This window comes from Mesocricetus auratus, unplaced genomic scaffold (assembly GCF_017639785.1).
Source record: "Mesocricetus auratus isolate SY011 unplaced genomic scaffold, BCM_Maur_2.0 Super-Scaffold_100707, whole genome shotgun sequence".
Classification (NCBI taxonomy): domain Eukaryota; kingdom Metazoa; phylum Chordata; class Mammalia; order Rodentia; family Cricetidae; genus Mesocricetus; species Mesocricetus auratus.
This window is the reverse complement of record NW_024429269.1, coordinates 9,302,446-9,328,135: the sequence shown is the minus strand read 5'-3', so window position 1 is coordinate 9,328,135 and position 25,690 is coordinate 9,302,446.

Below are 25,690 nucleotides of genomic sequence, written 5' to 3'. Positions count from 1 at the left end.
AACGTCAAATATGCCTCTTGCCTATTGGGACCCAGCTTAGACATACACACATTCTTGTCTCAATGGACGGTCACTTATTTTATACAAGGAATTTCCTAGTGGTATCAGATTATAAAGTAAAATAGTGAAAATGGGCACATTCATTAAACATGAGTTTAAATGTTGATGGAAATATTTTCATAGAAATACAATTGTCAAATAAAGACAAGCCTGATCAAAAATCAATTTACTGGAGAGTGGGTCTTCAGGGCTTCTTAGCTCTGAATAGGGTGCTTGACCTATCAGAGGTGTAAATGAATGATGGGGAATTGACACATTTACCTCCATGAGTGCACACACTCACATACCACAGTGCACATGAGGAGTCAGAAGACACCTTGCAGGAGTAGGCTCTCTCCTTGTACTGTGTGTTCCAAGATAGAAATCAGATCAGTGGCAGCACTTTCAATTTCTAAGCATCTCACCAGACCATGTGTCACTTCTCTTAATCCTTCTCCCTGGTGGCCAAATGATTTATGTGAGTATTGCTTCGTCTTTGAATCAATAACACTAGAAGGTTCCATGTAGATAGTACTACATGGAATATGTTAGCTCTTTTCCTTTGATTCATTTACTGAAAAATCTTTTAAAATGTGCCCATGCTTTCTTAAGTTTGGTTTGATAATTTCTTACCCAAAGGTGACTTACTAGAAATATTAGAAAAAAAAAACTCCTTTAGCTTCTTTTTGTTTCATTATACTTTAATAATTTTGGGGGGAATTTTATACAATGTATTTTGTTTACATTCATCCCAAACTTGTCCCTGATTTAATCCTATAACTATTTTCTCAACTTCATATCCTTTTAATGACTATCATTGCCTAGGGAAGCAGGGCTCAAAGGGAATCCACCCATGGAATCTGAGAATTACGTTTTTCATCTAAGGTGGTAAAGGGAAAGACACTGCATAACCTCTTGATGATTTCCTTCTTCTGTATTCTTTATTCTGTGTTCTATAATTCTCTTTTCTTATCCCTCCTTCTAGATCTCTTCCTTATTCTCTCATTCTTGGTGTTTTCCTTCTAACTCCCTTAATGCTTTCCTTCTAATTCTCTCATCCTTAGTGTTTTCCTTCTAAATATACCTTTGTTTTTTCCCTTATAACATATATTCCCCAGCAACATCTTTCAGACAATATAAAAATTACAATGTGGTTACATTCTATTTTTCAAGTGGATGATTACAATGAATACAAGTAAAAAAACAGCATGTTTTCCATGTCCCTTGCATGATTAAACACTCTAGGTATTACAGGTGAAAAACAAGTTATCTCAAGAGCCCATGTACATTCATACCCAAGCAACTTGTTATAGATTAAGAGAGTGTAAGCAAGCAATTTATTCTTCTCAGCCAGTTCTTTTACTGGTAGGCTGCATTTTGCAGTTACAAAGAAAGGATCAACAATTTTATTGTTTACCTTGAAAGGTAAACTTAAAAGAAATCTTAAAGGAATTGCAAACCTAAACTTTTATAACAGTCAACTCTACTTTAAGTCTTAAGAGTGCATACCTGCTCATCAATAGATTTTTTTTACAGAAAACTGAGGGCAGCAATAGGTACAAGGAATTAGTTATCATCTTTGATCACCAACCAATCCTTGCAAAAAAGGTGCATCAGCTAATTATAATTGGGCTGCTTTTTTATCACTAACCTAATGAATCTATAACTCAGCTATGTGTCCTTGTGAATTTTAGATTGTTTTCTAGGATTTTTCATATAAGAGATATTATCAAAACATCTAATCTAACCTAGAGTTATTTTAAGGCTTTGTTTAAGCTATGATGCACACTGTAACCATCTCTACATCTCTACTAAAAGAGTTTAATTATCTGGGCTACTGGGACTCACTTGTTTATCTTAATCATTAACCTAAGCCACAGTCTATACAGCTTCTCAATAGAAACTCATGTGTTCCAGCTGTGTGACACTACCTTGTTTTATATTTTATTCTCTACAGCCTCTGCTTTATGAAAAGCAGGGGCAACATTTTATCCTACCTTTACCAATGTTAATTTTTTCACTACACTAACCTCTATCATAATTTCTTACTACATGTGTTAAAAATCTTCAATCATCAAAATCCTATTTAAACTAACACTATCACTGCACAAAATCATTGCTTCAATTAAACAGCACAGCTTAAGAGGAAATCATCTTCATGATAATCCACAGCTAAAAATGCCCAGTAGAAAGGAATAATTCCATGAGATAAACACACTGCATTACAGGCAGTGGGGATCTCCCCAGACCCATTCACACCATGTCAGATATCACAGGAAGATGGCAGAAGCAAACATGTGAAGGCACAGCAGAAGCAAAGGACATTCGGGAGTCTGCGGTCTCAGGGACTTGCCTATCTGAGGTTCATCCATCAGGGATTCACCTCCTGGTGGGCTGATGCCAGAACTTCAACTGCTACTTGCTTGCTCCTCTGACGTGGTAACCATAAAAATGATTCCTATTTGTTCGGCCCATATAACCCTGCATGTAGACCCTTCCAGTGGAACATGGTCAGCCTACAAGGAGCTATTCCCTTAAAGAAAGTTTCATCCCCTTCCTCTGGAAGCCATCAATTGTCCACAGATCCTCAATTAGGGAAACTCCTTCTCCTTTCAAGCTAGAAGAGTGTGGTGATTTGAATGAGAACGTTCCCCCATAAGCTCATAGGTTCAAATGCTTGATCCTCAGTTTGTGGAACTGTTTAGGAAGGATTAGGAGGTGTAGCCTTGTTAGAAGAGGTGTGTCACTGAAGATGAGCTTTGTGGTTTCAAAAGCTTATGCCAGACCAGGTTAGCGCCACCCCCTTCCTCCATTCTTGGACCAAGATGTGGGTTCTCAGTTGTTTCAGTCCCCATGTCTTTGCTTCACTGTTAAGAATGTTAACCCTCTGAAACCACAAACCTAATAAAATATATTCTTTCATAGGGTGTCTTGGTCTTGCTGTTTTGTCAGAGCATCAGAAATGTAACTAAGACAAATGTTGACCAGATTGATCTTGTACAAGCAATCACATTTACTGTGAGTCTGTGAATGCAATAGTCCTGCCATATCCAGAAAGCATTGTTTCACTGCAGCCATCCTTGAACTCTGACTCTTACCATCTCTCTGTCCACTCTTCTTTAATGATCGCTGAGCCCTGAGGAGAGGGCAATATGAATGTCCCATTTGTGTCTGAGCACTCCACTCACACTTATCCTCTTCACTTTGACCTTTTGTGAGTTGCTGCATTAGCTAACTGCCCCTGGTGGCACCACCCACAATGGGCTGAACCCTCCCACACCAACCATCAAGCCTACAGGCACATCCATAGGCTAATAAGACAAAGACATTGCCCCAACTGATGTTCCCTGTTTCAAAAGTTACTCTGGTTTGAATCAGGTTGACAAAAATTGGCCATCACAGTAGCCCACACCTGGCACTGTACTTTGTAACTGTCACTCTGTGGCTTTTGGGAGGAGCATCATTGCCTGTTTAGGGTAACTGCAATTAAGTCCTTTATATGAATAGTTATATTCACATATATGCATATGTATGAAGCTCATAAAATAGTAAGTTTCCATATGACTTTTTAATCATCCTTGGTGTTAATTATCCTTCCTCTCCCACTTAAAGTTCCCTCCCCATCATTTTCTTTTTCTCCTCCATATTACCTATGCTTTCTTTTTGGGCTACCTAAGCATTATTTAGTGGCACTTCTAATTATCACAGCTGTCGATATCATCATCTAAAAATGTTGATGCTTACGTGAATGGCATTACCATAAATGCTTTACATGTTGTGGTGGTTTGAATGAAAATGACCCCCATAGGCTTATGGAGTCAAATGTTTGGTCACCAAGGAGTGGTATTGTTTGAAAGGATTAGGAGTCATAGCCTTGCTGGGGGAAGTGTGTCGCTAGGGGTAGATTTTGAAGTTTCAAAAGCCCATGCCAAGCCCAGAGTGTCTCTCTTCCTGCCTACAAATTCAAATGTAGAATTCTATCTCTCCAGCACCATGTCTGCCTGTGTGCTGTGATGATTACAGCCATAACAATAAACTAACCTTCTGAACTATAAGCCACAATTAAATATTTTCTTCTGTAAGAGTTGCTGTGGTCATGGTACTTCTTCACAGCAATAGAGCACTAAGACCTAAGTATACCATGTTTTATAACAGAAAAAAACAAGTATTTTCTATTATGAGTACCACAGTTCCTTATGTGGTACATAAGGGCAAATGATCGGGCTACTTAGCTGTGAGTGCAGTCTCCCCACCAGCCTGGTCCCAGAGCTGCATCTATTTATGATGCTGTTGGCCATTTGCTATGGTTTCTTATCAGCTAGCTTTGACTTAATTATTAACCCATAATTACTAATATATATTTTATAAGGTCTTATCTTACCAAGAACACCAGACTTGTGTTCTCTCCTCCTGGGATCACATGGTGACTCTCTACTCTTGACTACATTTCCCAGAATCTCATCAACTCCTAGTCCCATCTATCTTGCTTCCCTATTGGCCAACAGTGCTTTATTTGTCAACCAATAGGACAACATATACACAGAAGGACTCCCCCCATCACTTAGCTTTGATGACTTCAGTTTCATTTTATCCAACAAATGACATAGGTGGCATATCCTTTTCTGTTGAAACTGAGTGATAGACTATATGGTTACTTAGTTAAAGTTCACAAAGGAAGGAGTGATAGCTCTGAATCCTCTGAAGCCAACCTTCTCAGCTAGCCACCATCATCTCCATCCTCTACCTGACAGTGATGACTGCTGTTGACACACTCAGCCATATCTTCCATAGTGCCCAATAGCACAAACCTCTCAGTCACACTCATATTAACTAAATAAGCAAATCTTATGTCCACTGAGCACCATGAGTGGATCCAAACTAAAGTCTCAGAAACAATGCTTGCACAAGTCAAATTTAATTTTCCTATTTCTGGCATTTGTTTCTAATAATTTTTTAACTATCTAAAGCATGCTTTCAGTACTCTTCTTAATTTTTGTTGCCTTTGTAATTCTTACAGCCTGAAGCTTTCATGTGAAACACCAGAGCAAGAAGCTCAAATCCTTTGTCTAGAGCTTTTGATTTCTAGTTTCTCTGTCAGTCCATCTTCCAACTTCACCACCTGCTAAAGTCACCAAACAAAGATGTAGAGAGAAATCTTCATGCAAACAGTTGTTTTGTTTTTATTGGCTAAGGAAGAGTGAGCAGGACTGCAATGCAGGACTCCCTTGCTCTGTCTGGGACAGCCTCTGGCCTTTCTGAGGTAAAAAGGAGAGGCTAGAAGGCTGGGGATCTATTTTAGGTAAGAAATGCTACAGAAGGTATCTGAAAGGCTGCCACTTAACACTAGAGAGCTGGCATGCTCTGGTTGATGGGTGAATACAGAGTGTCATTTACTAAATGAACTAGTTAGAGCCACAGCGGGCTGTTTCATCATGTTGGTTTTGTGAGATGGGTATGTCAAGCAAGTCTTGTATAAGTGACTCACTGTCTTTGTGTTGCTAAGCTGTCCTTGTATGATGTACTGAGTGAACTGTGATTTGGAAAAGTGTCTTGTAGCAGTTTCTGGACTGAGCTGATCACATAGCACAATTTTCTTCAACAACAGGCCTCTCTTCCCAACCCTCTGCCATTGCCTGACACCTGTGACATGCAGCTTCCCCACAAAGTCTCTCTCCACACCTCACCTCTGAAACACAGTGACCCTGACGCATGTGATGCCATCTTGAAGCTGACAGTTTTCACATTAGCTATGATGGGCTTGGCAACTCTTCTTAAATCTAAGGAGTTGTAGATTTGAAGACATGAGTGTAAAGGAATTGTGAGACACTCACATGGTAGCTTTCTTGGGTTCTGGATCTAAAGGGGGGAAATATTTCATTTAAAATGTTATTGCTACAATATAAATATGAGGTGCCGCCATCCCAAATCTTAAAATATAGCTAAGATTGGCTCCAACCCCTGTCAGTGTCTTTGGTGTCTCTAGATTTGTGAGACCCCCTGATGCTTTGTTTATTTATGAGACAGTCTCTCACAGTTTAGTGCTAGCTGACCTGAAACTCCTAATCCTCCTGCCTCACCTTTCAGAATGCTGGAGTTGTGGTTGTGGACAATACTATAACCAAGAACCCCTAACATCTAACTACACTCCTCTTACTCCTATCTAGATGCTGATTAGGCTTCACGGGTGACCTTGGTGGAGACAAGTGAGGAGTTACACTGCTGTACCATTCAGTGGCTAATTTGGCTATTAGTAAAATCCTATGGCACCTATAATACTGACTCTTGGGAGAGAAAAGCAGAGGCAAAAGGGCTATGAGTTTGATGCCATTGTGGACTACTTAATAAGTCCAAGGTCACTGTAAGGAAACCATCTAAAAAAACCCCAAATGCAGATTCTCTGGAGTACATCTCTTGACTGAAGATTCAGGGTCCTTCTGGTAGCTCATCCACTCTCTTGTCTCATCCAATCCACACTCTCTTCTAGGCCCATTTCCATTTTCAATAACATCTTTGCCACCCATACTTAATGGTGGTCCAGGGGGGTTTGGCATCACTCTGTGCTCTCCTGTCATCAGGGAAATGACTTCAAAGAAATCTTTCTAAGCCAGAAGTGACTCTTTCATTTCAATCACTAAAATACCCTTTATTCAATATGCCTCACCATCAGCTGCCCAGTTGCTCACCCCTGCTGGCCTGGGTAGGCATAGCTTCCACTTCCTTCCTTGCAAAGACAGATCTTCAAACCTCTGCTCTGCACTTGGGTGAGAAAATGAGCAACTACATGTTAGGAGAGACTGAAATATCTAGTAAGGGTTTTTCAATGACCAAGGATATTTCTTTGCTGTAGAACTATCTTTGTACACTATAAATATGTATTGCTCTCATTGTTAATAAAAAGCTGATTGGTCTACACTTTGGCAGGATTTGGGGGACAGAGAGAATGCTGGGAAGAAGAGTGGAGCCTGAGGAGTTGCTAGCCAGACATGGAGAGGAGGCAGAAGGGGCAAGATGAAAGATAGGTAATTCCATGTGGCAGAATGTAGATTAATATAAATGGGTTGATTTAAAATGTAAGAGTTAGCTAGTAATAAGCCTGAGTGCTTATAATTAATATTGTCTCCATGATGGTTATTTGGAAACTGCCAGGTAGAAAAATCTGGCAAAATTTCTTCTTTTCATTTTGTTAGAAAAACAGAAATGTATTGTTACACAAAACTATGCTTCAATAGGTAAATTCATCACAACAAATGCCATAATGAAGCAAGAATGTAACAAAGCACATATGGGCATTCACATATATAATAGTCCTATACTTATTTTGGAGATGATATAACTAACTGTACTATAGTTTCTTTTATCATTGTTTTATTTTACATATAAATGATACAAATAATTATGTGATCATCTATAAAAGCTAATTCATAACACTACACAAAATATAAACCATAAAACTATTCATATATCAATTATGTACACAAAGTCACATACACATTCATCCTGCTTTCAATTTTATGAACAAAGTGTATGCATGTGCACAGTGTATATCTGTGTGGATCTATGATCTGCCTATGACGTGTAGTAATTCTGCATTTTCCATCTTGTTCTGTTCTGTTATGTTCCTTGCAAGCAAGGTTTTCACTATCCCTCACCATATATATGTTTATTCATGAGACCAAAAGCACCATAATGAAGCAGAGGCGGATCCAACATTGAGTAACTGGCAGTTTACCTAATGTTTCTATTATAGCTGTCAGGTTCAACATCATGTAGAGACATGGAAGAAACTCTGGAATTTATCAAAATCAAATGTTCAGCTCAGAAATGAAACTCAGGTCTTCCTTTGAGCTTCTGGCTGGCTACACAGTTGAGAGCTCTGTCCTTCCTTGGGTGGTGAAGGGATGATTCACCCTCTGAGGTCAGGCCAGCCCCCATTTGTCACATCGATTGTACTCTCCCACAGACAAGGGTCACCACGGTCCCCTCTGTGGCAGGTTATGTACCTGAAGAGTCTGACATCATATTTTTCCATCTTTCTTCCTTTTGAAAGCTCTACTATTATTGCTGTAAATGTGATTATACAAAGCTATAAATTTCACACTTAATCTGTTTTAAATCCTTTTGACATATGACCAGGAGTTGGAAATACATAAATGTTGAATTTTATGCTTTTTTCCATGTTACCATAGCCTGGTATTCTATTATAAACTGTCATGTCACCCAATCAAAGGAAAATGGGTAATAAAGGTTAGGTTGGTCCAAGGAACATTCCCTTTGGCTTGGATTTACCTATTTTAATAGGATGCAGTCAGAATGATGAAATTTTGAAGTTTTCAAAAATGGTAGTGAAGGGTAGGGGAAGAATTCATCTCAGATATCTCTCTCTCCCCCCTCCCTCCCTCTCTCTCTTCCCCTCCCTCCTTTCCTCCCTCTCTCTGGCTATGATGACGTCACAGCTTCAATGCGAGTGTGTACTGAGTCCCTGCTACAGCAAGCTCGCGACTAAACCAAGAGCAAGGAGGCAGACGCGGTTGGGACATCATGGGAAGTAGGCAAGCGAAAACCAGTACCAGGAAAATGAGAGAAACAGCCAGGGGATACCTGGGGTGAGCTGAGGCGACCAGAGTCATCCTTACCCTATTCTCCATTGACCCACTGGAATTCACTTACAAGACATACATCTTTAAAAGGAAGATGCAAATTTTCTACATAAGGACCACAGAACTTTGATGGGCCCAAGGGCAGAAAGCGTAGGGGAGCCTTGTGCACCAGGCCTTTAGTGGCGGTGAGGGAAGTGAACCAGACTCTCCCAAACAAACGGTGATTAGCTGGCAAGCGATAAAGCTAGTGACTTCCTGGACTCACCCATCGGACACTGTGGAGCTGGCATTCGGCCAACTCAAGCACAATGCACAGTAAGATGATGACAGGGACGGCTACCAGGAACACCAGCCGAAGCATGGTGGCAAACCTCTTTGGTGTGCTCCGATCTTGAAAGTGCAGTCACAGCAAGACCCCAACCAATGGAGGAGGCAGAATGGAAGACAGTTCGTCCTACTTTCCCTTCTGAGGCTGCTATAAAAGCAGCTGTGGAGAGGAGATTCAAACTGGCAGTGGCTGCCAGCACCCAAGGAGCCTGAGACCCTCCAAAGGTTTTCTTTTTTTTATTTTTATTTATGTATTATTAATAAATATGCAGTGTTCTGCCTGCAGGCCAGAAGAGGGCACCTGATCTCGTTACAGATGGTTGTGAGCCACCAAGTGGTTGCTGGGAATTGAACTCAGGACCTCTGGGAAGTACTGCTAGTGCTCTTAACCTCTGAGCCATCTCTCCAGTCCATGGGTTTTCTTGGCGAGATGATGCAGTGTTGGAGGAGCCACTGTTTGGCCCACAGGCCCGGCTCCAAACTGAAGTCTCTGCTGGCTGTGGGGTAGGAGGAGAGCAAGAGGTTGCTGCGCAGGCCTCGACTACAAGAATGATGGTCGCGCCGGGGTACCGGCAGGGTGGCCAGAGCTAAGGACAGGATGGTGTACAGCATCCGGGAGCTCTTTCAGATCCTGCTCCCAAACACACTCCCAGCCACACACTCATCCTGACTCTGAGCAGTAGCAAGGTATCTGATACAAGAAATAGTCGTTTCTGGATTGAGCCTCCTCAGAAAAACATACGTGGTCCATCCGTGCTGCCACTAGTTGACCATTGCTGGAGACGACGTAGATGTCTGCGATCCATCCTGCCCCTGATGTTTGTAGTCTGTGCTGCTTCAGGCTGCTATGGGCAAGGAAGCTTCTTTTGCCATGGTATCCGATGACTGCGGACTCATAACTGAGAATGAGAGACATTGAGGGCTCTGTGACAACCGCTCCCCTGCACTCCCACCCAAAAAGAGAAAAAAAAAAGGAACAGTCCGGACAGGAAGCTATTAAAGTCCTTAAAATTTGTGATAAAGATGCCGAAGCGTAGCTCTAAGCAGTTGATGGATTCTGGTGGCATCAGGGGTGGGGATGGTGACAGACTCAGTTATCTTTAAGGGGCTGGCTACTGGGAGTTTGACCATGCTCCAGGGAGTATATGGGGAGCGCTAATTGGACTTGGGGGTTTGGGGAGAGCACAAAGGGGAAGGTAGATCTGGAAGGAATGGGAACGGAGTGTGGTCAGGGAGCACAATTAATAAAAAATATTATGTTGGAGGGAGAAAAAAAAACACTCTGACCAAAACAACTTAGGGGAAGGGAGCATTTATCAGGCTTCAATTTCCAAGTCATAGGCCATCATTAAAGGAAGTCAGGGCAAGAACTTGAGCAGAAACTTGAAACAGAAACCATGGAAGAATGTTCCTTGTTGGCTTGCCCCCTGGCTCACTCTCTGGTTCATACTTTCAAATACAAATACAGTCTAGGACCACTTGCCCAAGGATGGTGCTGCCCACAGGGGAATGGACCCTCCTGCATCAATTAACAACCAAGACAATCTCTCAGAAACATTCTGAGATCAGCCTGATTAAGGCAATCACTCAATTGAGACTGCTTTTGGGTGATGCTGGGCTGTGTCAGGTTTAATGCTAATGCTAACTAGGGCACATCCTTAGAGTGTTTGGATTACAAGGGGCAGAAGCCTACCCATGAACCGGCTGAAAAATGGGCAAGAGAAAAAAGACGACTGTCTACAGTGTTGCCTATGCTGAGGGCTAAAAGCAAAGAAAGGAATTAGATTTGTCATAGGAGGCCACAGAAAGCCACTGGAGAATCAAGACCCAAGAAGTTTCTCTGAGGAATCAAAACAGACTATAGAGCCCACAACCCATGATCCAGGTGGTGTGAGTAGCGGCAGATCATTCTAGAAGTCTAGTTGCAACAAAGAATAAAATATGAAAGACAGCCTCTGAATCCACTGTAGAGAGTCAGACAGTCTGTGTAATCAGAGAGAATAAGTCACTCTCAGGGAAGATGTGTTATCTTAGGGTTTCTACTTCTGTGATAAAGATCATGAACAACTTATGAAGGAAAGGGCTTATTTTAGCTCAGCACTATAAGTCCATCGCTGAAGGAAGCCAGGGCATATCTCAGGGCAAGAACCTGAAGGCAGGATGTAAAGCAGAGGCCATGGAGGAGTGCTGCTTTAGGGCTTGCTCCCCACAGCTTGTTCAGCCTGCTTTTTTTTATACCATGAAGGATCACCAGTCCAGGAGATGTAACTACAGTGAGTTGGGCATTCCCATATCAATCACTAATCAAGAAAATGCCTAACAATCTTATCCTGTCTTGTGGGGGCATTTTCTCAACTGAGGTTCCCTCTTTCAAATGACTCTAGCTGTGTCAAGTAGACATAGAACCAGCCAGCACATGTTTGAAGGACATGGCAAATATTCCTGGGCCCCCAAGTATGGGAGTACATCACTGTTTATGGAAAGGATTCACATTGTGTGTGTGTGTGTGTGTGTGTGTGTGTGTGTGTGTGTGTGTGTGTGTAAGTGACACATGTCAGACAATTGCTGACAGCACTAAGATCCTAATCACGGTCTTGGGCCTTCAGCCTCTATCTCTACCCCATGTTCACTGAGCTAAGTTCAAAGGGACAATGTCACATAGAGTCTAATCAGGCCTGAAAAGGGGCATCTTTCCCGAATGGCATTTACTACAGGTTCTTTATCCCCAGTCAGGTCTACACACTTGGGAATTATGCATTATGTAGCTAACTAAACTTTCTGGATCATTGCCACAGGACTTAGAGTCTTGCTTTGTCTGACCAAATGTATGCAATTTGCAATTTCAGCTGCTCCACAGAAGAGCAATCACAAGAAAGGTATGTGTGCACTTGGAAGACAATGGACTCCAGAACAGAGCCCAGAAGTCCATTGTGCATGCTAAATGCTTCCCTCACCACCACCACCACCACTCCCCCCACACACACACACACTGGGCCTCTCTTCAGAGTTAACCAGTATTTTCTGGTTCTGTGCATCTCCCAGGAATGCAGAACAGAGACCCTGCATCCAAGTTTGCTTTCCTATCGCTGTGATAAATGTCATGACCAAAAGCAACTTGGAAAAGAGTCTATTTCAGGTCACATTGCATTATTGAGGGAATCAGGGCTGGAGCTCAAACAGAAACTGAAGCCGAAACCAGGGGAGAGTGCACCTTCTTGGTTCAACCTGCTTGCCTCATGCTTAGTCAGCTTCCTGGGGATGGCACTGCCCACAAGGATTCTCCCACATTAAGTATCAATCAGGACAATGCTCCACAGACATATCCACAGGTCAGGGCACCTCTTGTAACTTTGGGATGTTTTAAATCAACGGGTGAAGCTAAATAAGAGATTATGTTCACAGTCAGATCGCCACAAAGAAGGACAGAGGGAGTATCCAAAGCCGCAGTGTTCCTCTTAACAGTCACAGAGTTGGACCTTGGGCTCTGTGAAATTCACCTTACCCTCTTTATGTACAGGTAGATAGGTACATATCTATGATGTGATATGATACATAGAAAAGGGTAGAAATAAGAAAGAAAAGAAATGGATACATTGGTTTAATTTGTATTTCAAAAAATAAAGTCTAATATTGTTGTCTAAATTTCCCAGGACTACCAGAGGCCTTACAATTACAATTTATTTTCTTCTAATTTTAAGAGCAAGAGAATAAGGTCAAGGTGTCAGCAGAGAGGAATATTTGTTTCTCCTGAAGCTTCTCCCGTCTTGTACATGGCCGCCTTTCTGCCCAGGGCTCACATCTTTCCTCCCTGAGTGTGTGAGCCTTGTGCATTTTTATAAGGACACAGTCAGTGGAGTAGAGCTCACTCCAATGGCCTCATCTCACCCTCATTACCTCTTTAAAGAGCTTTTCTCCCAACATAGTCACATTCTGAAATACTGAGTCAGCTCATTCCACGTGAATTTTAAGGGACACCACCACTCAGTTCAAAACAGTGATTGCTCAAGGTGGTAGTTCCGGCTGCAGTGATAAACCCTATGACCAAAAAATAACTTGATGAGGAAAGGGTTTATTTTTCTCACACATCGTGATCACAGTCCACCATCGAGGAAAGTCAGGCCAGGGACTCGAGCAGGAGCAGAGGCAGGAACCATGGAGGAAGTTGCTTACTGGCTGGCTTCTCTGTGACCTCAGCTTTCTTTCTTACACAACTCAGGACCACCTGACCAAGGGTGGCCCCTCCCAAAGTAGGCTAGCCCATCCCATATCAATTAAGCCAGAAAATGTCCCTAGGAATTTGGCTACAGCCAATCTGATGGAGGCAATTCGTCAGTTTAGAGTCCCTCTCCCCAGGAGTCTCTAGTTCGTGTCAAGCTGACAAAAACAAACCAGCTCACCCTATAAACTGTTTTTGTGTGAACAATTGCAGACACAAGTCCAGGGGTCCATTCAGTATGGGTAGACACAGCTCAAGAGTGGATTTCAAAAATCTGGTCCACTTGAATCTGTATGAGAGCTTTCAATGCAGACTGTGTGTCTGCTTTCCTTCATTCTATTTAAACACACACGGGGCTCCAAACACTGCTATTGTGCTGTGTTTGGTAAAGGATTCCAGGATATCTAACACATAGTCTCCACTCTCATTTTTAAAGGCTTCATTACATTTCACTCTGTATGCATGTGTGTGTTTGTGTTTGTGTTCATGTGTGGGTTGTATGTGCACTGATGAGTGTGGGTACCCACTGGGTCCAGAAGAAAGATCAGATCTCACAGAGCTGGAGAAACAGGAAGTTGTGAGCCACTCAACATGGGTACTAGGAACCAGATTTGGATCCTCTGAACAAGGGCAACAGCAATAGACATGCTAACGTGACTGGCGAAAGCCCAAGAGGCCTCAACACTACACAAAGAACTACAGGCAAGTAAGGAATGCTGAGAGCAGGGAAGATAGTCGTTCCCAGAGAACAACACATCTGTTGACTACACAGTACCAAAGGGTCAGTCTTGGAAACACATATAAATAGCATCACATATAACCAGCAGGGTATACTTATGTGTTTAGGAATATGTATGTATATACACATACATATATGTATGTAACAACAATTAATAAAAAAAAAGAGGCCATGAATTTGAAAGAGAGCGAGGAAGGGTATATGGGAAGTTTGGTGGGAGGAAGGGAGGGGGTAATCATATTATGGTCTCAAAATAAAGAAATGTTTTTTAAAGAGCAGCGTGTCCTCTAAACTACTGGAACCACCTTCCTATCGCCCCCTTTCCTTTCAGTTCTCACTAATACCTAGTGAAACTGTGCGGTTGCCACCTGACAAATAAATACAAGCAGCACTCAGAACTACAGTGACTGGCAATGGCAGACCTTCACTGTGTGCTTCCAGTCACAGGCATATGTGTAGGACTGTGGTACCACATTTAGCTTTCATATGTGATGATGGAGAGAGTAGAGTGATACTGCGCTTCAGAAGTGTCTCTGTGACATGTGTCTGTAACAATGGAACCTTTAAGACTGATAGAACAGACAGTTGTCAGAGGAGAAAGTCAAATGAAGAAAAAACCCTGCTCCTCTTCATTAGCCATCAGAGAGATGCAAAGTCAACAGCACAATGTAACATCGTCTCTTCCTCCAGTTAGGGTGGCCAATAGAGAAAAGACAAAATTCTGGTCACGGCTGCGCATGCTTACATTCCCGGCATGGGGAGGTCCGGGCATGGGGGTCATGATTTAAAGATCAGCCTGGGGTATGTAGTGGGACCCTACATTAATATTAAAAAAGAAAAGCAATGCAAGAATGTGGAGCAAAAGGAAGTCTCTTGAGCTGTTGGTGGGAATGTTAGTGGGCATAGCCACTGTGGACAGAAATGCAGTTCTTAAGGCAGTAAAATCCCAGGCTCTAGATACTGCTGCAGCCCTTGTGGGGGGTATGCACAGGGAATGCTATTGGCCTATCAGAGAGACATCTGAGAAACAATGAAGCACCAATGCTTCTCAGAGAGTACTCACAACACCAAAGATATAGAATCCACCTAGACGTCTGTCAGTGAATGAATAGATGCAGAGACCATGACACAAAAATAGATAGATAGATGATAGATGGATAGATAGATAGATGATAGATAGATAGATAGATAGATAGATAAACATGATAGATAGAAGAGTGCCTTATTATTTGCAGAAAAATGAGATCTAACCGGAGGGCCTTCTGCTAAGTGAGATCAAGTCAGATGCAAACAGACAAGTACTAAATATAATACTGCATATTTTTCCTCATATGTAGATATTTTAAAGGCAATTTTCGTTTATAAGGATAATTAATATGGGGTGGGGATGGTGGGGCAGTGGGAAGCTAGATATAGTTAACAGTGAATAGTTATATATTTTGTGAGTAACTAGAAGAGAGTTCAGTTTCCAGACACCAAGCAAAGTTGGGGAGATGGGTGCAGTCTCCTTGGTTGATCAGCACATGTTTTATACACAAATTGGGGTGCCCCCCTGCACAGCCTAATAATCCAGTTATTAAAGGTTAATCGAACCACTTAAAATTATTTTGGGGAGAGAAATGTTAACTACCTGGGTTTGGTCACTGTATATTCTGCATTCACTACAAATTATTACAATTTACTACCTAACTTGTACAATCAAAGTAATTTTTTAAAAGATTAAAGCCAAGACCATACTTTACATAAGCTGGAAGTTAAAATCTTAACGTCCGCACTCAGGACCACCTGTGTTGATTCAGCATACCTTCTCCCTGGAAGAAAGGTTTTGAAAATTCCATAAGAAAAATCAGTCATGCTAAATGGATAGGAAAGTAGGAGGCACAACTATGGGATGACTCTCTGTGTTTTTAGATGTCCGGTGTGTCTGGACCACAGACTAATCCACTGTTAGATTAAAATGCTCCCTGGGTTTACAGATCTTTGTCACCTTATTATCTAGCAAGTGTCACAGCACATCTCCCTTCCCCTGCAGCAGAGGGTCTCAATGAAAACATTTTTTCTTTTGTCCCCTTTAAATATTATGGAAAAAGATCTCTTTGCACGGACAGTCAGTGTGTCACACTTTCTTCCTTCTGGAATTTCATCTGTGCCAAGTAAAATCCCTTTATACTCAGTTGCTGATGGTGACCCAGACGGGCTGCCTTTGAACTGTGTCACACCCCATGCCAGAGTCTCTCCCAGCATAAGGCCAACACTCGGGCGGACACACAGTATTTTCAGCTCCATAGCAGTTTGGTAACAAAGGGACCGTAAATAATTCCCGTGTGAAGTGTTCCAGTTTTCATCAGTAGTTTTGACTGAACACAAAGGCATTTTAGAAGCAAAGCCCCATTCCTGTCTGCGGAACAATGCAAGCCTGCGGTAGGTCTATTTGAGACAAGATTTTACAGCCATGTCATAAAACATATCTGAGTAAAAACACATGCTTTCTTGATCATTAAGATTTTTCCAAAAGCAGGGGCCAAACTTCACAATACAGCAGAATCTCGGGTTTGCTTTGATTCCTATAATGAATGACCAAGCAATCCCAGGAGTCATGGGTTTTAACACAAAGAATTAACCATTCCTGAAACACCAGAGGCCTTCTGCTCAAGTACCCAAGCAATTTGCCCTCTTTTCCTGCTCAGTCTGGAGTGAACCACAGGCCGTAGACTGAGCCCCACTCAGCTCAGAGCAGGTTTTTGCCTTGGTGTCAGTGTCTACTGTCTCCCCAAGTCACTTCCTGATGACAGACAAGATTGTCTCTAAATTAATAATGGGGCAGGAAAGATCTGGGCAGAAAGGTAACCAGAAATGTCATGTTAGAAATACATTACCAAAATTAATCCCTAAAAATTCCTTAAATTAAATAAATTTCCTAAGTTTGCCAAGATTTCAACTGTAGCTGTCCCAGTGAATGTTAGCTCTCTGTACTTATTTATTCAACACAAATGCAAGCCCCTGCCCTGTGGTCAACTGGTCCTGCTTCCTACCTTGGGAGGACTCATTTCTCATCCATTTCTACATGTTTGATGTTTCAGATCCCTTGGTTATTCTTATGTTTTGATTTTTTAATAATGTACAAAGCAATAGGTTTCTCTACAGCATATATTTTTCATGCATAGCTAATTTTGGCTGTTCTTTCTCCCCTCTTTCTTATTTCCCTCTTCATCCTCCAAGCCCCTTCCATACTCAGATGTCTCCTTCCCCTTTTCATGGCTCCATGTCCTGTGACCCTTCTCCCTGCCTCAAAATCCCCCCATAATTCTCTTTCTAGGTTGCTGACCTACACACACGCACACACACACACACACACACACACACTCAAGTACACAAACAATCCACAGGAGGAAATGTGTGTAAATTAAAACTAGGATTCACATGAGTGAGACCATGCAGTACTTGCACTTCTAAGTCTGGGTTATCTTGCTTAAAATGATAATTTCTGAACCCATCCATTTTCTTGCAAGTTTTATAATTTGCTTTTTCCTTACAGCTGAATAAAATTCCATTGTGTCCATGTGCCACATTTCTTTATCCATCCATCTGCTGATGAACAAGCAGGGTGATACCATTTCTTGGTTACTATGAACAGAACAGCAATAAGATGGGTGCACACTTCAAAAAGCTTCTGTACAACACAGAAAAGTATTGGCAGAGCACATGCACAGCCTATAGAATGACAGAAAGACCTTGTAAACTCTACTTCTGACAGGGACTTAGTATCCTGGGTGTACAAAGAGCCACAAACACTATGTACCTAAAAAAATTAAACTGCCAATCAATAATAGGCTAGTGAACTGAAAAATAACTTTTTTATACCAAACATCATATTGTAAATATTAAATGTATATACATGAAAAGGGATGCAGCCATATTTAATGCACACCTAGGCTTCAGATTTCATGTGATTGGCCTGAGTATAGGGCACATTGCAATTTTTCTTCCTTCGGGTATATTCCCATTGCTTTATTGTAAAAAAAAAAAAACAACAACAACAAAAAACCGTCACTGTGTCCATTAGCCAAAGTGAGCTATGTAATGCTTCCAAACGCCACGTAGGTGGTTGACATCCGTGTCCTCCACACTCATCACAGACCTGCCACCTCCTTACACACAATGTTGGTGGCCGCTGACCTCAAGACAGCCTGTTGCTATGAAGGGATACGTGGTCTCCAGGTAACTGCATCTCCAAGCAGACTCCTAGGAACTACCACCCTCATCTGTATTCTAGCTTTGGCAGCAATGTTTCAGATTCGGAAAAGTACTGGGAATAGCCATAGGACTCAGTAACTCCCTTAGGCAGAGTGTTTTTAATGCTACTTGGCTTATCCCAGGTTCTTAAGTTACATTCCTTCCCGGTGTGCTTTTCTGGCCGTGGGTGGCCTGAGTAAGTCACCCCAGCTCTCCATGGCACATAGTGACCTCCACCGTAGTTGCTCTTTGCTTCACTTTTGGCTGTGGTTGAGAGACGTGGAGAGCTCCCTTCAAGTAGCAAGGAACAAACAGGCTAGTTTGGGATTTCAGAGTATTAAACACATTCCTGCATTGAAACTCAGAGTCTGTGGCCTGCTCACATTTCACCTAAGAGACCAACCAAGATCCTGATAACTTTTTCTGGATACCGAACACACACACACACACACACACACACACACACACACACACACACACACACACACCACAGAGAAAGACCAAGGAAGAACAATTAACAAATCACTCTCGAAAATTAAGTAAATAAGCCTCTCAAATAGCAAAAGGTATAAACCTTTTATCACTCACCATTAGTAGATAAAGCTATTTCCAGCAATACATTACATATTTATACAGCCAATCTCAAGACAACGAGAATATAGGGTAGTCACAAAATGTCAGCTAGTTTTGTGATTCAAACAATAAGTATTAATGTATACTAGGCTAGAAGTGGATACCACAGCCCTTTAAATGCTTTACAGGTTTCACACACCAGTCAGATGGGCTAAATCAAGACAGTAAGGCCCACAGAAATAATGTGACCAGTCCAGGGTCTGAAGTTGCAAGCAGCTGACCTTGGATCTGACCGCGAGTGCAGCTTCACAGTCAAAGCTGAGACCATGCACCCAAAGTCCAGCAAAGAGGAGCTGCTGCTAGTCATGTAACTAAAAATCCAGGAAGAATAGTGAGCCTTGCTAAATTCAGGCAACAGACTATTTTGGTCCTTTTGTGAAGAAACAGAATAGCCAACCTATTTCAATTAGATGTATAAGCATTAGATACATTTTCTGTCACCATTTTACCTCCATCCACATTTGTTGATTTCCTAATTTTCATTGTTTTTTCTGAACTGTGAACTCGCAGGTCCATCAAAAGCAAAAGTTCTAATGTGAAGGATATGTTGGAGGGGCAGAGGTGGGAGTTCAATTCCCCGTGAGAGTTAGATGCACAGTGGGACATTCTGATTTCCGGAAAGGCTCAGAGTCTTCGCTTCACTAATACAAGTTAGATGATAGAGAATGTGTAATGTTGGTGACTGTCTTAGTTACCTCTCTATGGCTGTGATGAAAACACCATTACCAAGACACCGTGTCACTTGAGGCTTACAGTTTCAGAGGGTTAGAGTCCATGATGGCAGAGCAAACACATAGCAATCTGCAAGTAGGAGGCAGACAATAACTGGTAATGGTTCAAGTCTTTTGAAACCACAAAGGCTTCCCCCAATGACATACCTTCCCCAGCAAGGTCACACCTAATCTGTCCCAAGTAGTTCCCCCAACTGGGGACCAAGCGTTCAAACACAGAGACCTATGGAGACCTATGGAGACCTATGGAGACCTATGGAGGAGACCTATGGAGACCTATGGAGGAGACCTATGGAGGAGACCTATGGAGACCTATGGAGACCTATGGAGGAGACCTATGGAGACCTATGGAGACCATTCACATTCCAATCACTACATTATCTACGCTAAAGTGTGTTGATCATGCGTGAATTGAAGAAATATGCATCAGCAAATGAAACTTTCACTAATCAGCCAGGTGGTCTATAGATAGAAAGGGTCACTATACTGTATAATAAAGGGAAAATTATTACAATTACCGGAAAACATGGTAAGACTGGACCCATATTTTGCATTCCAGATACAACCCTGCAAAGGTTGAATGTGCCTCTTTCCATTTTGGCACCTCTATAAGATGACTGTGTGGATTATATGAGATAACACATTTAGAAGACTAGCATGCCTGACCTTAAGGCCCTAAGAAGTGGTTCTTTTAAGTTATATGTGGAGATTGGCACATAGGAAACAAGCTCTGTCCTGTTAGGCTCCAGTTGTGACCTTTGTAAGGTCAGGGACATAACTTCTCCATTTTCCCACTTGGAAGAAGGTGGACAGGATCAATTGCATAAGAAGAGCTTGGATGTTGTAAATGGGCTGCAGGGCCTGAAGGTCAGAGAGGGTGGAGTAGAAAAGGCTACCTGCCCAGACCCCTAGACCCTTGCCTACAACAAGGCTGGTCCAGAAGCGTGAGATCCCTACCTGGTGTCTCTTTGTGCTATCTCCTCTTCCATCCACCAGCAGCATACAATCCAGCACTGCCTGCCACAACCCCTTGAGGGGTCAAATGGCCCTCTCACAGGGGTCACCTTAGACTGTCAGACAACACAGGTATTTGCTTTATGATTCATAACAGTAGAAAAATTACAGTTATGAAATAGCAATGAAAAATAACTTCATGGGCCGGGTGATGGTGGCGCACGCCTTTAATCCAAGCATTCAGGAGGTAGAGGCAGGCGGATCTCTGTGAGTTCGAGGCCAGGCTGGACTGACAGCCTCTAAAACAATACAGAGAAACCCTGTCTCATAAAAACCAAAAAAATAAAAAATAACTTTATGATTAGGGGTCACCACCACATGAGGAACTGCATTAAAAGGTCGCAGCATTAGGAAGGTTGAGAACCACTGCACTAGATTGTCCTGTCATTCATAGAATTGTGTTAAGCTCTGAGCACTCAGCTTGGGGATAAGGCTGAGAAAAAGGGGTGTCGTGTAAAAGCAACAAGCAACATATTGTGGGTGTTAAATTAAATACACAATAGAAAATAAACCAATAAAACAATAACAAGAGGCATCTTCTGGGGAGGATGTGATGGAGCCCCCAACCTGGGCTGCTGCCATGCTGTCCATCCAAAAACACCATCTCTTCCAAAAACCCCAGAGCTGGCCACCTCATACTCATAATCGCCACTAGCCTCTCCACACACCCTGCACACCCCATGCTGAGGGATTTTCTTAAACTTCCCATAATTTCTTTTTTTTAGAAAACTGGTAGTTATCGTACCCCCTGCAGTGCTCTGAGACCGACGTGGCACCCTTTGTGGAGGTCAAAATCATCTGTAATAAGGACCCACCATAGTGGAACTAAACGAGATTGTCATAGAAATGCAGAGTGGGACTGACCCCCAAAGTCATATGTGGTCAGGGAGCATTTCTGACTTACTTTTTGTAAGAACTGACAAAATATACAGGAAGAAATAAAGGATGCTGATTTGGATGACCTAAAAAGCAAGGTCGGGCTTTCCCTGCGAGGTGGAGTCTCAGATCTGGCTGCGTGCTGACCAGGGTGCAGGACCCAACACCACAGTAACCGGAGTGTGATAGATTGCAGATCGCATGCTCATATCTAAAGGAAGAGGAGGGAAAGGGTGTTCCATTGAGGCAGACTGGGAAGTTAGCTGTGTTTCCTAGATAAGCTGTTCTTGAAACTGCAGGCTTTCGTCTCTTTTTGCAACCACTGGGCGTCTGGGGTCAACTCTTTCCTGTAGTCTCCAAATAGCTGCCTTCCTGGAACACTGAGCTCAGTTTAGGGCCTTGGCCTTCAGGGTGTATTTATTTAATTTGAAATAAAGAAGAAATGGGGGGGGCAGTAGGGAGACAACACAGAAAATCCTCTCCCCCACCACACATGCTTTCCCCCCAATTTGTATGAGCTATTATACACTTGATGGACTTACCAGAAGGAAGGAAAGGGCAGAGAAGGCAAACAGAAGGAGGAGTGAGCGCCAGCACATCTTGTCCAAAGTGACACATGGCCCTGTGCTTCACAGCCACAGACATCCCCAAATCTGGTAATGGTCACAGGGCACTGCCCAGAATAAACAGATTCCGAAGGAAAAAAAAAGTTCAAACACTCCATGCATCATCATAACTTTGCCCAACTCAAGATGGTGTTTATTTGACAGATGCCACCGTCTGGCTAGATGCTGTGTGCCCTGGTGGCTCTGGCTGAGCAGACGCCTGGGCTCCCGAGCCCTGTGCCTCCACCTGGCCTCAGAGCTGCCCAGCACTTCATCACGCAAGGAACACAGAAGGCAGGGCAAGGAAATTGGCTTCCCAGCCCCAAAGCAGAGCTGAAAGTTGCTTTGGTGCCTCACTATAACTTTACATGTTAAAATCTCTAAAGCTCTGCCCATGTTTATCCTTCTAATACTTTTCATCCATGGCCCTAGAAACTAGTGTGGTATGGGAGACTTTCCCTGTGTGGCACAACACACACAACACACACAACACACACGCGCGCACACACACACACACACACACACACACATCTATTTACTCCAGAATGGGACACTAAGACTAGACAAAAATGAATAAACAAATAACAAGTGCACGAGTTTTTCCTGAGGTTACTAATAAGTCGGGGAGACTCTATGGCCTATAGCCCACCCCCATGAAGACTCATGGGAGGGAGCTGCATCCTTAGCCACAGCCTAAGAGCCCTCCTTGCAGCTTGGCTGGCCTGTGGCTCCTCCCCCAGCAGTTATTAACCACATCTATATCGCGGGGAGTGGTTCTCACTACTCTTGCAAGTTTCTGCTGTCTCCAACTTGTGAAATTTGTTGACCTCCACGACTCCCTCCTGGAGGGAGCATTTCAATTCAAAGGGAACTTCCCACAGGGTTGCCAAGGTGTGATACATGGAGCTTGTGACTACATGTCCCTGGTCCTCTGTCACTCTCTCCCAAGCCTGAAACCCTTCCTCAGCACCTAGCTGTGCATACATAAATGCATCCATGTCACATGCATGTACACACACATATACACATACAAAGTCATGACCTTCCACTATTTTCATTGTATCTAAAAACAATAGCTTCAGTATTACCAAGAAGTATTCTTTCATTACTTCTCCAGTCATGCTCTCCCAGATTTCTTAGAATAGAAAACTAACTTCTACAAGAAGTTAATTATTCTGACAGACTTGCCCGTGCTAAAACCGTCTAAGATAGAGGTAAGGACACAATCCATGATTTCATCCCTTTTTTTGCTCAGAGCTCCACCAAAGTATTAAAAACACAATGGAAAGGAAACAGGCATGTTTTCTGCTTCTTCTCGTCCCTGAGGCCAAGCCAGGGCTAATCCAATGGCACCTCCTGATAGCAATCATCCAGATTAGAAGGCACAATGCTATTTCCATAGAGAAATCCATCTTGTTATGTGTGACACATTTGTTTCCATTGCAAAAACAGCAACTTGTGGCTATAAGCAAAGCTGATCAGACGTTCTGGTGCTGTTGTGTGGACTCCTGATAATGGGCCCATTAATCTTCATGCCACTCAGACTTGAGGAGACCCTAACAGATCTGCTGTGGTGAGAGCAGCTGATTTAATTATTTCTGAGCCATCACTGATTAAATGGGAGGTAGCATAACAGCAGATGTCACCTGAAGTGGCCCTCTACCATAAATAACTATTCACCCCTCTCTCCTCTGCTTCCTGGCCTCTGTTCTCCCCATGTCTCTGCAGAGAGAACATGAGTGGGTACGCAACCCTTGTCATGACGGACTGAGGTAGAAAGGAATTTGGACTGGATGTTCTATTTCAGTCCTTGGAATTTTTAATCAAATTTTCAGTCACCCTGAATCTGCTCTGGAATTCAAGAAACGTAATAATGAGGCCATGGAAAGGAATTATTGCAGATAGCGACATGATCCCGTCCAAAGGATCCTTTACATTGTAGAAAAATACCATCTTTGAAGAAGGGCCATCCAAAAGGGCCCGTCGGCTCCCACCGACCTGCATACTTTTGTTTTCCTAATACTTCAAGCCCACTTTTGGCACTCCACCAGGAATCTGGGGTAGGAAAGTTTTGAGTTAGATACTCACATACAATAAATTTTAGCTGACAAGCCAGCCACTTACTTTTATTACCGCGTCTCATTTTCCCAGGCACATTGACTGAAGATGCAGGAGACTTAGCCTGCCCCACAGGAGAGTAAGTATGCTTTGTGCAAAGCCTTCCTTGAAAGGGTTCAAATGAGACTATGTGTCTACTTACATTTCCTAGAGAAAATTTACTATCTTGCAAAAAATTCCTACAAATTAAGCTCAATAGCCTAAGTCTTTATGAATTCGGCTATCTATGACAAAACTATCTGTCATGACCTGTTTGTGTGAGAGATTACCTAATTGTTTTCTTCTTTTATGCTGAGGAAGAGGTAAGCCAGAGGGATTTCCCTTAGTTCAGGGACTAAAAGAGTGTCTCCCTTAGGAGTTCATATTAGAAAAATTTTAAGTGATATTGCTGCGTAAATGAATGCATGTATTATATTATATTCCCTGAGAAAGTAAGGCTCACACTACTTGTCATAATGCTAACAAGACATGGAAATCCCCCAGCATTGGGGAAGAGGTGTTGGACACCAGGTAACAATGAAAAACTGCAACCTCTTACTGGCCCTCCTGAACTACAGGTGGGAACGCCCCCTGCCCTCTAATCCTCTCAAGCCCCCAGCAGCTACTTGGGGCCTCCTTTCTCTTTCTGAGAACCGTTTGCTATAGTGAGAATGGAGGGGAATTGCACCAGGAGCTGAAACCCTAGGTTTTCCCCATTTAGTGCCCGTGATTCATTTAATCATGAACTACTCACTGACCTTTGGATCTGACCAAGCCTGCGTGTATGGCTCCTCCCAGTAGAGGGGCTGCCATTCCCAGCAACTTTTCCACTTGTAAGTGCAAAATAGATGTCAAGAATGCACGAACTAGACCCAGTCTTTCTGAGGAGTGAAATCATGTTCCCTTTGTTATCAGGACTGATTGTGAGCTCTGGTCATCGCTAATGGCCCAGCTTCGGGCAATGGAACCTTGAGTAACTAGTACGCAAAAAGATCTCAATTCAAAATAGCAAGTGTGTTTCTTATGACTGTGACTTTTGCCCAACTGTGGAAACAAAAACTCTTAAATCAGTTTTCCTAAGTTGAAAACTGTCTGTTTTTGAGTACCGCAGAAACCATCCAGCCTTACCTATGTCTTGGTCTGACCTTAAGCAGGGAAACATTGGACCCTTCCCTTGGCTCCTGGGTGCTTTTGTTCTGCAGATAAAACCCAGAGCTTTGTGTGTGTTGAGTACATACTCCCCTGTACTCCCCTGTATAGCCATGCTCTCAGCACTCCTTGCCTTGGTTTCCCCATCTACCAAACAGCAACTTGGCGATGCTTACCTAATCTGACTGACTACAAGTAGAAAATGAGGTGTATGGTTCGACTCTCCTCAGTCTTTAAACTTTTCTGAATGGTTTTGACACTCTCAATCTGATTTTATTTTCATGCAATCCTAGTGGAACAATAATATTATTACTATCTGGAGAAACTAAGGCCAACAGAGGTACCACACAAGAGACTAACACTGTGCCGGTGTCCTACAGTATACTACAATGCTTCTAGACTACACATTCTTATCCATCTTGCAGAAGATCACA